We start from the raw sequence: 12,852 nt of genomic DNA, 5'->3' as shown, positions 1-12,852 counted from the left end.
CAGTTAAACTCCAGTGTTGTGGTTTAATAAAACTTGTTTTGCTCTGTGGAGGGAAGAGTGTTAAATTTGATATTTTAAAACATGTTTCCCTTTAGTTAAACATGGTTTCTAAATGTTATTATTACTTCTATTTTGCTTTTGGTATGGCCAGATATTCAGCTTGTTTTTCAGTTTCTGATGTTTTCAGAAAAATCAAAATAAATTTGTTCCCTAAAGAGTGGTGTTCTCTATCTCTCCTTTTTCTTTCTGCCTCTTAGTAAATCTCTTGCTTTATTGTCATAAAGTAGATGTATCATAAAAGATGTTTTTATGTCAAATTATGTATCAAAAGTCATGTACATTGTCCAAAAAGTAAAGATACAAAAATTTATTTATTGCTCTTGAATAACTAAAAACTCTTAAGCGTTTTGTATCTTATTCAAGCATTAGATATTTTACAGTGAGTTTGCTTCAAAATGTATAGTACAGTACTTAATTAAGTTCACTTAATTGGCTTTTGAATTCTTTACATTCCTCACTTTAACATTAATATTTTAATTCACCTTAAAGAATTAGTAGCATATAAAGATTTTAAGCAGAAGAAATTCTGTCTTGAGTATTTCTGTTAGAATAGTTCTAATCTTTATTTTGAATTAATCAGGTAGTAGATAAATTCATTGTCTATTGTGCTTTTCTAATTAATCATTTGAGCCCTGCTATTTTAAACACTACAAGTTGTTGTTTGGTCCGCGTAACAATTTTCTTCCCAAATATTTTTAGATTTTTACTTATTTATTTTTTGGCAAAGTACAAAACAAAAATTCAGTTGAATTTTTCAACCAGGAAAAATCTTAAGCACTTTAAGAGAGTAGTCACTGAATTATCAGAAAACAAGGACTAAAAGAAAGCAGCCCTGTTAACTACTTAATACCACAGTGTTCTTGTTAGGCTATGTTCAACCCCATTCATGGTCTCTTAAAACGTTGCGTTTGATTTTCCCAGTGATCGTCTTTGGGAGTTCTTTAACAAATTCCACCTAATCAACAGAAAAACATATTATGAGACACTTGATTCCATTTTTACTCTCCCAACTGTCAGTATAATAGGGGAGAGCTTTCATGAAACTCTGGCATTGAGTTTCAGGGTCTGGGTGTTGTCCTAACTGAAGCTAATTGGATGCCTTGGTCACCAGAAACTCTTCCATTTATATATAAAGATGACAGTGGAGCTCCATCATACTGGTTTTTAGTGCAAATTCACCTATATGCTTTGGCAGAAGAACAATCCCTTTATTCTATTGCTTTCCTCCAGTTCGAACCAGACCTGGGTCTCTACTGCCCCAGTGAAATGGAGGCCACAACTAAATGCAAAGTGAAACACCAAGTTAATTCTTGCCTTTTGACCTTTTAAGAGCTGGGTCCTGGAGGTTCCCAAGGAGATTTTTAGAGATAATTTTGAGTTTATACAATTTTCCCCTTATGCCCTGACTTGACAGTGAACTACTTTTGTTCTCCCTCAGGATATGACTACTGTATTTTAAAATGTCCTCAAACATTTCTGAAAAGCAACTAGTCACTAATTTAGTGAATTGAATGGAGAAAATGTAACTAGTTCTTAGGTTGAAATTAACTACATTTTAGCTGAAATGATGCCAGTGGAAATGGAATTCTCACGTAGAGGATCAGTCAATATCAACTAATAGGATTCTAGGGCTAGAAGGAAATTGCAGTGCCATCTGTGTGTCTTTATACAGAATTATGCTTAAATCCCTCCTTTGAAGAAGAAGGTTTCAGGAAAGATTCCACAGTTTCTTTGGATAATATCTTCATCCTGAGCCTTAAATTTGGTCACTTGATACTTAAAGGCACATGCTTTGAATTTATGAGTGTGTAATGGCCCAAGAGTACTATGATAGATAAGTTAGGTGCTGTCTTTAAAAACAATTTGCTGGGCTTCCCTGGTGGTGCGGTGGTTGACAGTCCGCCTGCCGATGCAGGAGACACGGGTTCGTGCCCCAGTCCGGGAAGATCCCACATGCCGCGGAGCGGCTGGGCCCGTGAGCCATGGCTGCTGAGCCTGTGCATCCGGAGCCTGTGCTCCGCAACGGGAGAGGCCACGACACTGAGAGGCCTGGGTACCGCAAAAAAAAACAAAAAACAAAAAACAAAAAACAATTTGCTGTCTTAAAAAAACAATTTTTTTTCCTCATATGGAATGGGACTGATTAGTCTGATAAGGATACTTAATATTGCAGAGTTGACCAAAGATTCTAGTTCTTCAAACATTTGTAGTGTCCTAATATAAAATATTTTAAAGCAAAATTCTTAGGGCTAAAGTTGAAACAGGTGTCTTCTACTTATATAATGAGTTACTATAAAGTCAAAAGCTAATAAAATCTATATACTTACTAGTTTAGATCCTTATTTGGTAACACACACTTTTGCGCACAATACTTGCCTCTTGGATATTTGTAAGGTGCAGTTGATTTTTTTACATGATCCTGAAGTTCAAGAGTTAATTTCTCTGGGTTGGATGATTTAAAGGGTGCAGATAAGACAACAAAAGGTTTCACTACCTGCAGGAAAAAGAATCAATTTATATTGATAGATTTGCTTTTCAGACACATCAAGAATTTGGACCAATGCTGAACACTTAACTGGTTCTTTATTGAACCAGTTAGATATTACCCACCTGGACATCAGAGGGTAGTACTCCTTTCCCCACTGAGCCTGGTTTAATTTCTTGCCCTTTCTGATTGGCACAAATTATTCCTTATTAAGAGGACATGTTTTATATAACTATGTAAAATTTCATTTTCTGTAGCTATATCATGACAATGAAATCCAAGACCCAGCTTTGACTGATTTTCCTGGTATTCAGTCTCATCTTCTGAAATACATTATCTGAGAAAAGTGGTTCTCAGACTCGAGTGTGCATCAGAGTCATCTGGAGCATTGTTAAAACACAGATTGCTGGGCCCCATCCCAGTTTCTCATTTGTAGGTCAGGGAAGGGGCAGGGGTATTAGAATTTGTATTTCTGCCAAATTCCTGTGTGCTACTGATACTGCTGGTTTGAGGACCACACTTTGAAAATCACTCCTTTTGACTAAGAGTGCCATTAAGTGTACCTTGTAACTCCCCACTGGGGCTCTCTGGGGTCCTTCCCAGTGCACTGGAAAGATGAGCTACTCAATTCTGAACCTCTTCAACCCCTAACACCTCTGAGACTTATCCTGTGTGAGGAGGAGGCAGGAATACCGAGTAATAATCATAATTCCCCTTCAGTCAAACCTAATCAGGCAATTTAGAAGTTTTGGGAAACACCATCACCATTTAGAGCATGGTGGGAGCACTTCAGGGGCTCAGTTGGCAGTCCTGGGGTTGAAGGGGTAAACTTAAGCTTTGTCCATTAAATATACCACCTGTCTGTCCATAGCCCTTGTACAGCATTAGCCCAGTTTGCACTTTCCACTGTTCCAGCAACTCTGGATTGAGTGGCTCCCCTCCCATCAGGCAATGCGGCAGCTTCTTGAATTTACATCTGAAGAGAGAGTTGCATGGGGTCTTTGGGGAGAGAAATATGAGTGGCTTTCATTGCCAGATAACTAGGACATTAGCAACAAGCAAAGAGCTAGGAGAGGCAAGCCTTAGGAAAGTTCATTCAGTGAATATTTGTTGAGCACCTACTCTCTTGCCAGACATTGTTCTAGGCACGTGGGGCATGTTATGATGAAGACAGATTACTGGTGGAGTTTACATTTTAGCAGGTTATTCAAGAGAGGAAAAGGTTGGAGAAAATGCTAATAAGGATATTAAGCACTTATTATGAGCCAAGAAATATGGCAGCTAATATTAATTGAACATTTTTTATGTTACAAGGGTTTTTGGAGCACTCTCATAATCTTCACAAACCCTATTTTATAAGTGAAGACATTGAGGCTGAAAAAAGTTAAAGAACTCTTCCAAGGTCTCCCAAATAATAAAGAACAGAGTTGAATAATCTGTACTCTGCACTTACCACTCGTCAAGTATCTCACTCACCACACGTGCTCCTGACATTGAATTCTTACCAGGACCTCGTGAGGTAGCTCTTAACTATCTCTTATGGATGGAGGTAAGGCAGGTCCACTATTAGAAAGTAGCAGAGCCCTGCCTGTTTGACTTTGGAGCTTGAGCTTTTAACCAGTGTCTTACTACTCAGCTGCCCAAGAGGACTGAGGTGAGAAAGCTTGGAACAGCCCGACCGATAGAATGAGCCCCAAAATGGGTAGTAGGGTTTGGTAGGACATGAATTGTGTCTATTCAAAATAGAATAGCCCTTGAATTAATCTTGAAATGTGAGCAAGATGTTCACATTCTGAGGGCCACAAGGAGTTGATCAGGAAAAGAGAAGATTCATATCTGCTTTATTCTGTTTCTCATAGAATTCTCCCTCCTAGATGTCTACACCTTGGGGAAACAAAGGATGTCCTTTTTCCGTTTGTTTTGTTTTGGCTTTGAAGCATCCACGTTTAGGGGAGAAGGGGGTGACTGTGATGACTTAAATTGTTTCTCTCTTCCTTTCTCTTCTTATGTATTGAATTCATATTAGTTAAATAAATATACTTCGTAACTTCACCTAATGTTCAGGTGATTTGGCTAAGTTGAATATAAGCTTCAAGTCATAAGACTTTAACTTCAAGACAGTATAAATGTAGTTGTGGGTTCTTTTAGGGTGGGGATGATGGGAGTGCTGGGATTGTAGAGCTCTGGTTGTCTCTGAAAAAATGTTCAGTTGCCCTTAGAGGCTTTCCCAGTGATTCTTAAACTGGGGATGCGGGGGGTGGGTTGCCCCCCAGGAGACTCTAGGCAATGTCTGGAGACATTTTTGGTCATCATCACTGGTGGAGAGGGAGGTGCTACTGGTATATAGTAGGTAGAGGCCAGGTAGAGTGCTGCTCAACATGCTACAAAACACAGGACAGCACTCCATGACACAGAATTATTTGGTTCAAAATGTCAGTAGTGGCGAGACTGAGAAACTCTGGGCTATCCTGTGCTGAAAAAGGGAGATCTGTGATGCTGGATTATACCTTTTGTTTGTGGTTCAAGTGGAGATTTCTGCCCAAATACCTCTTAAGGTCTTTTTGCACAAGCATCCAGTACACAGTGGGAGCGCTACACAGGGTCGTGATGGTATAAGTGGTAAGCGGCTGGATGATGGAGAAAGACACAGATGTCAGCAGTGGTTAATTAAAGGTCATGACTGGAGGTGATGTCTACAACCTCTTATTCTCGTCCATTAACATGTGCTCATCTCATGGTCACTCAGTAAGAAAGAAAATACAGTAATATGATAGTTTTAGGCCTTTCTGGGTGGGTAAATTTACTTGGCCAAAAGGAGAAGGAGCCAGACATGCTGCTGTGGGGATTGAATCAAGGTCAGTTCCTAAGTTCTTGCTTGATCAGTTGGTTAGATGGTATCATTTACTGAGCTAAGACATTGAGTTCTATTTTGTAGATGTTTCACTGGAGATATCTAAGTAGAGGTGCCAGCTAGGCGACTGGATACACATGCTGGTAGTTCAGGGGAGAATTAAAAAAAAACAGTTTTCCTGCCTACCTTCCACAGAGGGTGTACCCAATTCCGAGGCTGCTCTGAGAGTGCTGGGCCATCTTGGGAGAGCCTGTGGTCCCACTGGCGAAATAAATGGCCATTGGTTCTTGACTTCCTGTCTCCACACAGCTGTGCTCTGCAGAGGCGGTTCTGCAAAGTGTGGGCCCCAAGATGGTGGCTGAACATGGCAGACCAGTCTAGCTCTGATATTTCTTCCATGGTATTTTTGGAGTTATGACACTCCAAAGTTGTTGGTTTGAAGTGGGGATTCCCTTTATCTTGAAAAATACTCCCCAAATGTGTAAATTTCAATGTGAAATTCATGTGTGTTCAAAGTCCTCTGTCTTCTGTGAATTTTGTGGCATCTTTAAGGTTTCTTGCAGATTCAGCCGAATGTTGCAGAGCTGTTTAGGATAGGGGTCTTAGAAGTGGGTGAGCTCGCTGCCCAGGGGATGTGCAAGACATCTGGTATGGGGAAGAAAATAGGAGAACTTCAAATTATATGTATTTTAGAAATTCATTCTTTAAAATGTTTATTTTTGATATTTGTGTGATGCACAAAAGTACATGAATATAATTTATAAATAAATAAACATGTATTAGGGGAGTGTGGTAAAAAATATTTTACTGAGGGGTGTGCATATTCAATCTGAATAATACTACCTTAGGGAATTACTACACTGCTGAATGACTTTATTAACTTGAGAATAATCATAATAGTAATCATAATTACTATAATTCTTGCAGAGTGATTACTCTGTGCCAGGCATGATGCTAAAAACATCACATGCTTCATCACATTTGATTCTTCTACAAGTCAGTTGTGTAGATACTATGCTATCCCTATTTTACAGATAAGATACAGAATTTTAGAGATGTTACTTGACTTATCCAAAGGTACTCAGTTTATGAAAGACACAAACAGCATTCTCTGGGATGGCCTTGGGAGAGAATTTTGGGATTGACCAATAGGATTTGGTTTACATTAACTAGCAGGATAAAATTTTATTCCAACAAAGGAAACTGCCTTTATTCAACAGAGTTTATATGGCTTCCTTTTATAAGTTTCTCTGGAAGAATTTTTTTTTTTTAAACGTAAGCTACTTAACAGCTCTTTGAAGGATATTAATTAACATTTTACTCCCTTTTTTTTTTACAGTTTAGGAAGCGCTTTCTTACATATTAGCTTATTTTATCCTCAAAACAACACGAGATATGTGCAGTATAATTATCTCCATTCTACATATGAGGAAACCTGAGGTTAAGTGATCTGTTTGTTCATTCATTCCTCAGTAAGTATTTCTTAAGCACCAACTAAATGTTTATGACTTTATTTCATTTTCATATGTATTTTATAATATACATACTATATTAGCAGAGTAGAACAACTTAAATAACTATATCCAGATGGGAGTATATGTGTCCCAAATATTTTTATTGATAGACTGTGTAACCATAAAACTTGGAGACCACTGTTCTAAGCAACCATGTAGGTCCATGTAGTTGTTGCCATTTGATGGAATATGAGATTGGGTCATAGCTGGCAAGTGGCAGAGTCAGCCCTCAAACCTGGGTCTTCCCAGTGGTCTGGCATCATCAAAGTTTGCCTACACTACTTTGGCAATGCTTAATTTATCCCACCTTCTCACTTCATTCCAAACACTGGCCTGAGATGGGCCTGATTTTAAAGTACCAGTTTCTTATGAGAAGAACATATATGGCAGAATTAGATGAAAAACAGAGGGAAGACGGTTTGCACTTTCTAAAGCAAATCAATGGGAAGAAAGTGGAATGTATGTAAAGCATTACAAACCGCCACTACCATTTATTGAGTACTTGATAAGTGCCTGCTATCTCACTTAAAATTAATTTTCCCTGGTTGGAAAATACTTCAAAACCCAATTTCCATTTCACTTCCTTGGTGAAGCCTTTCTTAGCTCCCACTTCTCCTCTCTGACTTCTCTGTGTTCCTGCAGCTTTGTGCTTACATTCCAGGGGACTCCATTATACTGTGCAGTATCACAGATGCGTCCCTATCCTATGGATAAAAGCTCTGTAAGATCAGGAGCTGTCATTTACCTTTGGAACTGGTGACCTGGGATAAGTAGCTTAACTTCTATGAGGTTAAGTTCCTTATCCGCAACCCCCCAGGGTGGTGGTGGGGATTTGATGAAATAATATAGGTCAGTATTTCTCAATCTTTAGTCATTTGAGAATCACTATTTTGCCAGATCTGTCTTTGTATTCTTCTTTACATTCTTTACATCGACTCACTTTTACTTGTGTACTTTTACTTAAGAAGGAAAATGTGTTTACCACCATATGGGAAAATCCGTACCACTTGCTAAAAGTGGGTTACTGAAAAATAAATATGTATACTGAAAATAAAATTTGTCCTTAATTTTTTTTTTTTTTTTCGCACTGCTGTTCAGCTTGCAAGATCTTAGTTCCCCCACCGGGGATCGAACCTGGTGTCTGGGCAATAGGAGGACTGAATCCTAACTACTGGACCACCAAGGAATTCCTTCTCTGTGTGGGTTGATTGTGTGTTTTTTAAAAAATATTTATTTATTTGTTTATTTACTTTTGGCTGCATTGGGTCTTAGTTGCGGTACGTGGGATCTTTTCGTTGCAGCATGCGGGCTCTCTAGTTGCAGTGCGTGGGCTCTCTAGTTGCGGTGCGTGGGCTCTCTAGTTGCGGTGCGTGGGCTCTCTAGTTGTGAAGCGCAGGCTTAGTTGCCCTGTGGCATGTGGGATCTTAGTTCCCTGACCAGGGATTGAACCACCGTCCCCTGCATTGGAAGGTGGATTCTTAACCACTGGACCACCAGGGAAGTCCCATTGTTTGTGTTTTATTTCCCTGAAAACTGGCTTTCTCCACACTGGCCTTTGTTAACTCCTAGGTTTTTCATCTTAAGGCCCCTGCCACTCAAAAGATTGACTATTTTATTTATACTTTGAAAAATGCTGGAGAAGAGATTTGGGTTGTGTTAAGGACCAATCAACAGAAGCCAAGGTGGGGATGGGGTCAAGGAAAAAACATGGTAACTGTCATGATAGTCATACAGTTGAGGAGACAGGCTATTCCCGGAAGTTGGTTGCTGGGTAGACAGTCCTAGGTATCTGCCTCACTTATTAAATTCTTGTTATATAATAGTCTCAAGGCCAGGAGTTGGGGATATGAGATAGTACTCAGTATTCTCTCTCAGGGATCCACCCCCCTACCCCCCCAAAAAATCACTAGTTCCTGGACAACCTGCTCCCGAATTTCACTTCTCAGATATTCCCTCTCCTTAGTGCTTTCATCGAAAATTTGGGGCAGAATTATCCAACTATGATCTTGGGATCCATTTGGCTCTTTGAGCATATCTGAGGTCTTTGGATGTTTCATTTTGATTGTAAGAGCTGAATTCTCCCTTCAGCAAGGAGCAGTATGTATTCTATGCTTTCTTACTTGGTTATACAGGTGTCCTGTGGGAGCCTCTTGTATTAACTAGGAAGGCAAGGTAATAAGTCGCCACCATTAGATTGCCACCATCCCTCTAATGATTCTTTTGGAAGGACCAAGATTTCTTCCAGTGATGATAAACCCCAGGGACCTTGTTATGCAGGAGACCCCAGGGAGTATATGGACATGCAGCTTGGACCATTAGCTGGGACCTTAGGGAGCATACTCTGTCCGTGGTGAGTGAGGAACTACAGCAATTGTAACCCAGCATAGGTTTTGATGGAGAAGTTGCAAATCATATCAGAATAGAGAATCTGCACTTAACCCCTTAGGTAAGCTGCTTGGATCAGAGGCTGAGAATGTTGAATTGCTCCTCAGGGTCTTATAAGCACATCAGTCCAGATGCTAGGAGTCTGTTTCATCTTCAGAGATCTGTTTCATTTGGAAAGTGTTCCCATGGTAGTAACAGCTATTTTTAACACGCATACAATACTTCATAATATCCTGGGATCCCATATGCTATTATTTTATGTAATCTTTACAAAACTCTTATAAAGTAGGCACTACTAGTACCATTATTTGACAAATGAGGAAACTGGAACTTTGAGAGGTTAAGTTGCTGCCTAGGGCCAAGGGTTATTTTACTGCTTGATTCTTTCTCCTTGTTATCATCATCAATTTTCAGCATATCAAGTTGGTGCTCAGCAACCTGCATTGGCGACTAATGAATTTTTTTCACTAGCAAATTTTTAAAAGTTAGGATAGTTTAAAAACCTATCCTAAAAGAAATAATGAAAGGTCGTCTCTAATTGGAAAAGAAGAAAGAAGATACAGGAAGGAAGAGATCACAATGGGGAAGTAAATCACTTAAATAAGCCAGGATACAGATCAAAAAGAAAAAAAAAATCTATTTGTGAGAGTGATGATGTACACAAGGAACAGAAAAAGATAAACATGAAGATGTGAAAGAGGACATCAAAGACCTAAAACGTGGGGGAGGAGAGTAAGAAAATGTAGATCCTGTTTTTAGAATGTGTTTGAGCCTATATGGCTATCAGTCTATGGCAAGCAGATATAGAAAGGTGTTAACATTCTTGAAAAACTGGGTAACCACAAATCAAAAACATACAGTAGATTCACAAAAACCAAAAAGAAGAGAACACACGCATAAAATAAAAGGAAGTCATCAAACCACAAAAAGAAAAACAAAAAGAAAAAGAAAGGAGCAAAGAAGAAACATAGAATCAACTGGAATGTGAGGTTTAAAATGGCAATAAGTACACATTTATCAATAATTACCTTAAATTTCAATGGACTAAATGCTCCAGTCAAAAGACATAGAGTGGCAGACTGGATAAAAAAACAAGTACCTACAATATGCTGCCTACAAGAGGCCCACTTTAGTGCAAAGGACACACATAGATTGAAAGTGTGGGGATGGAAAAAGATATTTCATGCACATGGAAACGACAAGAAAGCAGGGGTTGCAATACTCATATGAGACAAAATAGACTTTTAAACAAAGGCCATAAAGAAAGATAAAGAAGGACCCTATATAATGATAAAAGGATCAGTACAAGAAGAGGATTTTATGATCATCAACATATATACACCTAATGTAGGAGCACCCAAATACATGAAACAAACACTAACAGACATACAGGGAGAAATTGATGGGAATACAATAATAGTAGGAGACTTTAACACCTTGCTCACATCAATGAACAGATCTATACAGAAAAACCAATAAGGCAACAGAGATCCTAAGTAATACAATAGAACAGTTAGACTTAATCAATATTTTCAGGGATATTTACATCCAAAGGGGGGAAAAAAAAACAGAATACACATTCTTTTCAAGTGCACATGGAACATTCTCTAGGATTGACCACATACTAGGGCACAGAACAAACCTCAGCAAATTTGACAGTATAGAAATCATCTCAAGCATCTCCTCTGACCACAACAGCATGAAACTAGAAATCAGCCACAGGAAGAGAAATGAGGAAAAAACCAATTACATGGAGACTAAACAACATGCTACTAAGAAACCAATGGGTCAATGAGGAAATCAAAAAGGAAATTAAAAAATACCTTGAGACAAATGACAGTGAAAATACAACCATACAAAATCTATGGGATGCAGCAGAAGCAGTTCTGAGAGGGAAGTTCTTAGCAATACAAGCCTTCCTCAAAAAACAAGAAAAATCTCAAATGAACAACCTAACCTACCACTTAAAATAATTAGAAAAAGAACAAACCAAACCTAAAGTCAGAAGAAGGAAGGAAATACTAAAGATCAGAGAGGAAATAAATAAAATAGAGATTAAAAAAATAGAAAAAATCAATAAAACCAAGAGCTAGTTCTATGAAAGGGTAAACAGAATTGATAAACCTCTGGCCAGGCTCACTAAGAAGAAAAGAGAGAGAATCCAAATAAACAAAATAAGAAATGGAAAAGGAGAAATATCAACCAATACCACAGAAATACAAAAAACCATAAGAGAATACTATGAACAATTATATGCCAACAAATTAGACAACCTAGAAGAAATGGACAACTTTCCAGAAACATAGAGCCCACCAAAATGGAATCGAGAAGAAATAGATAATTTGAACAGACCAATCACTAGAAGTGGAGTGGAATCTATAATAAAAAAAAAAACTTCCTACAAACAGAAGCCCAGGGCCAGATGGCTTCACAGGTGAATTCTTCCAGACATGCAAAGAAGGACTTTTACTGATCCCTCTCAAACTCTTCCAAAAGACTGAAGAGGAGGGAACACTCCCAAAGACATTCTATGAAGCCACCATCACCCTGATACCAAAACCAGACAAAGATACCACCAAGGAAGAAAATTACAGGCCAATATCCCTGATGAATATAGATACAAAAATTCTCAACAAAATACTAGCAAACCAAATCCAACAACACATAAAAAAGATCATACGCCATGGCCAAATGGAATTCATCCCAAATTCACATGGATGGCTCAGCATAAACACATCAGTGTGATACACCGCATCAACAAAAGACAAAAACCACATGATCATCTTAATAGATGCAGAAAAAGCACTTGACAAAATTCAGTATCCATTCATGATAAAAACTCTTATCATGGGTATAGAGGGAACATATCTCAATAGAATAAAAACTATTTATGACAAACGCACAGCCAATATAATACTCAATGGTGAAGAGCTGAAAGTCTTCCTGCCAAAATCTGGAACAAGACAAGGATGCCCACTGTCACTACTTCTATTCAACGTAGTATTGGAAGTCCTAGCCACAACAACCAGACAAGAAAAAGAAATAAAAGTTATCCAAAATGGAAGGGAAGAGGTAAAATTGTCATTACATGCAGATGATGTGACACTATTTATAGAAAACCCTAAAGACTCCACACAGAAACTACTAGAACTGATAAATGAAATCAGCAAGGTAGCAGGATACAAGATTAACATGCAGAAATCAGTTGCATTTCTTTACACTAACAATGAAAGAGCAGAAAGGGAATGTAAAAAAATAAAACTTTTAACAATCACATCAAAAAGTATAAAACACTTAGGAATAAACCTGACCAAGAAGGTGAAAAACTTACATGCTGAGAACTATAAAACATTAATAAAGGAAATTGAGATGATTCAAAAAAAAAAAGGAAAGATGTTCTTGGATTGGAAGAATTAATATTGTTAAACTACCCAAAGCAATCTACAGATGTAATGCGGTCTCATAGGTTTAAATTCATAGGTTTTAGAACTTGAGAGGTTTTTTTCTTTGTGGAAGAAAAGAGGACCAGATGGACTACAACTTCAGAGGGAGAAGAG

Source organism: Lipotes vexillifer, unplaced genomic scaffold (genome assembly GCF_000442215.2).
Source record: "Lipotes vexillifer unplaced genomic scaffold, Lipotes_vexillifer_v1.1 scaffold783, whole genome shotgun sequence".
NCBI lineage: Eukaryota > Metazoa > Chordata > Mammalia > Artiodactyla > Lipotidae > Lipotes > Lipotes vexillifer.
The sequence above is the reverse complement of the archived record's forward strand: the minus strand, read 5'-3'. Positions refer to the sequence as shown.